Source organism: Salvia miltiorrhiza, chromosome 4, assembly GCF_028751815.1.
Source record: "Salvia miltiorrhiza cultivar Shanhuang (shh) chromosome 4, IMPLAD_Smil_shh, whole genome shotgun sequence".
Classification (NCBI taxonomy): Eukaryota; Viridiplantae; Streptophyta; class Magnoliopsida; order Lamiales; family Lamiaceae; genus Salvia; species Salvia miltiorrhiza.
Genome location: NC_080390.1, coordinates 30,471,949 through 30,475,582, shown reverse-complemented (window position 1 = coordinate 30,475,582; position 3,634 = coordinate 30,471,949). Strand labels below are relative to the sequence as shown.

Sequence of the window (3,634 nt, the reverse complement as noted above, 5' to 3'; positions counted from 1 at the left end):
CTCCAATAATGTTAATCCAGCTGAGATTCCGAATTAGATATTTCCACGTGAAATTATCGTGATTTATTCATTGAGTAGATAATGATTTATTTTCCAGAATGATAACTGACTTACCAAAGTCAGGTTATTAATTTTATATGCTATAGAATATTATTTCTATCTATTATTGTTACTTGAGTCGTGGATTTATTCCGACTTGTTAATCTAATTAAATCTACAGATTTAATTTAGATATTAGACGACATGTGAAGCGAATTGAATCTACGGATTTGATCTAGAATTAGCAAGCAAGAAATTAGATATCGAAATATGAAATTTATTAGAGTAACTAGTATTCGACTAAAAACACGCAATATTAGCATAACTCGAATTGGATTTAGAGATACACAATGATATCAAAACTCGGAGTTAAAATTACAGATGCACAAAGAATACAAGACATAAGGATTTGTTCCTAGTTACAATACAACTTTACTCCTACTATCTAGCTTGTACACGCAGCAACAAAAATGAGAAAAAAGGGCAGAGAGGAAGAAAAGGGGGCAAGGGACGTCTTGTACAAGGGCAGCTGCAACAGCAGCTCCCATCCCTTCTCTGCAGCTGGGGCAACTTCAAGGCCATACCCAAGGTACACCTAGAGAGTCAATCAGCCACCCTATGACATCCCATCCCCTCAGCTACCCACCACCTTCACCATATTCGATTCTTTAAGGCTATCAGCCCTTTCATTCATTCCTTAGTTCATCAACAACCAAAGGAATGAGAGACTTCAATTACTGCTGCCAAACTTTGAACAGGTAAGCTTCGGCTTAAGTTTTCCACCAGTCCATTCTTGATTCCCCTGCATATGCCAATAAATATCTGAAATTTTCAGCTATCTCCTCATTAAACTCAAACAGCGCAACAGACAGCCAAAAGGACAAAACAATCAAGGTATTTACTATCTCATATGCCTTCTTTCATGATATGCATTACACGCCCCAACACAACCGATGATCAATTTTCTTATGAGATACAGTCATTACGCATATGAACATAGCTTAACCATGAATTTTTGTAATATAGAATGACCCAAAGCATGTTACAGAAATAGAATAGCTCAATCAGTTTTTATTCACAAGACAAAGGCATAAATGGCATCATCATACTAGAATTTTATGCGAGATAATTACATTTTAACATATTAGCTTTTAAACTAAGTACTCAAGATAGCAATAACATTATGAGATTCATAGAGTATTAGATACCACAAGAATTCTTTTTACACAACAGTTGGGGAACGAACTTACCATTTGGGGGAAAGGGATTGTACCTGTTCCATTAAACAAAGAGGAGGGCGACTGCCCGCTTGGCGGTGGCAGCCTCTGGCTTGCTACCCGCCGGACGAACACATAGAGGGAAGCACGGCGACCTCGCCGATTTTAGAACCCGGCGGCGGCGGCAAAGGTGCTAGCGAGACAGAGCGGCAGCATTCGAGGCCAGGGTCGAGGGCGTGACAACACAGCGGAGGAGCTGTACGCCGTGGTGATTTTCGAACGAGTTCTGACACGCAACGGCGGTCGTTCGCCGATTCTTCAGTGGCGACGACAGCTGATTTCTGAGGAAGAAGAGCTAGAGCACGAAATTTAGAAGAAAAGGGTAGTTTGGATTGAGGAATTAAGAGGAAGAGATTGTGACGGGGAGAGTGAGTCGGAGGGGAGGCCCCACTGGAATTTCAGAGCGGCGGCGGTTCGGCGTGGAGGCGACAACGGCTGGCTGGAGTACACCGCCGATCTTGGTTCTCAACTTGAAACCTTGAAGAAAAGGAGTTCAGCGTGAATTAATTTGGTGTTTGGGCAAGCTGGTGTTTGGGCTGAGAGTATGTTATGATGGGCCGCAATTAGGAGTTAAGCTGGGCCGGATTGAGGCCGAGCTTTTGGGCCTCTATTTTAAGTAGTATGGGTTGCCCTTATTTTCCTTCATATGGGCTGTATTTAATTAGTTTGGGATGGAGTTCTTTTATTTGGAGTGCCATTATTTTATTTAAGCCCGATAAAGGACTTGATTTATTAATCGATTAATTAGACTCAACCATTTATAATTATAGATTAATTCAGAACGAGATTATTAACTAGTAAGCGGGTTAGTATACCCTAAGATGAGTGGATTAATTAAGATTAACAATCCGATCTCATAAGACGAGCTTTGATCCAATATTTGGATTTATAATTAAAGGAATATGAGCCATGCATATTTATTTTACGCATTCTCATTTATTTGAGAATTTTCATCGAGCTAAGGTTTGACCTTATGTTCTCGCATTCAAGGTTAAGCGCAAGAGTAAGAGCTAATCAATGAGTTACTGAACTGTAGCAAAGCTTCACTATCAGGTGGGTTTACTTTCATATATATCAAATGAATTAAATGTTACATTCGAGCAAGTTATTTCGTTCCAAATTATTTGAACTGTAAATCATTTCAATTATTGTCTTGCCATAAATATTTAAATTTTAGTATGATATCTATTTGCTTTGGCTTTGCCAATGATGCAATCGAATTCGGGTCCTGAGCAGTTGATAGCTATCTTGTCAGGACTAGTGTACACCAGTGACCGTGAGTCATCTAGCGGGTTGGCCGGTCAAGTGTCCGTGAGAGGTGGCCACCTCTCCGGCACAAAGTTCCAGATATGATAGATTACAAGAGAACTTAGTCTGCAGACGAACTTTAAGAATCACAAATGAATTTAGTAAGCTTGAGCCTTTTAGCTAAAACTCCCTTGCTGTACTGTTTATGATGGCATGACAATTTATAGTTTTTATGCAATGATGTGTATATTTAGGCATACGTGCCCACTGAGTACTCTCGTACTCAGCCCTGCATATATTTCTAAATGTGCAGGTTGAGCAGTGGCTGATGAAGATGAAGTGAAGAGCGGAGCTTTTGTCATAAGTTAAATGAATAAACTCTTGGATACATGTCTTCATACATGTAATCAGATTATGTTTTACCGCTGCGTACTCTTAGGTTTTATGTCCTTTTAGTTAAGTCGGATTCATCTGAACTTACAAGTCTGTTTGAGTCTTTGTGACTAAACATCAGTTATATTATGAATTTTCCCTTCTTTAACAATTATTTTAGTTCGATCCTCTATTATTTGTTCACTCTCTTTCTATCGCCGTTTATAATTGTGTCCTTAGTTACGATTTCCTGGCTTAATTATCCTTAATTAAGTCCGGTCGTGACACACTTCTCATCAATATGCATTGTATTGTGCATACTCTTAAATTTAAGAACCTTAAGTATTCTGTCATACTCAATGGCTTCGAGTGAAAACCGTAGCCATAACAATTTGTTAGGGGTTGTCAAGTCCGGCTTTATTGTACTTGTATGAGCTTTTATCAAACATTTGCTAATTCATCGCCCTACTATGCTCTTGCTACAACTTATTACACTTGCAAGCCTTCTAATTGTGCTTCTCTTGCTTAATTCCAAACTTGAAATTAACTCCAAGTCGATTTGAACTCTTTTGCGCCTTATTTTCTGACATTTACCACTTAATGAATGAATGTTCTCACCATTTTGTTGTTGCTTCTTTGCAGCTGACCAAAGACGACTCACAATCCGACGAGATGCCCTAAATTTGACGACTGCCTCC

General features: G+C 39.2%; 1 long non-coding RNA gene across 1 annotated transcript; it reads left to right on the top strand.

Annotated features, from left to right (window-relative positions):
- The first annotated feature begins 497 nt into the window (after positions 1-497).
- On the top strand, positions 498-3,108 carry LOC131019727 (uncharacterized). Its single transcript, XR_009100397.1, has 4 exons — positions 498-797; positions 875-933; positions 2,307-2,369; positions 2,878-3,108. It is a non-coding gene; the product is annotated as an uncharacterized LOC131019727 (long non-coding RNA).
- The last annotated feature ends 526 nt before the right edge of the window (positions 3,109-3,634 follow it).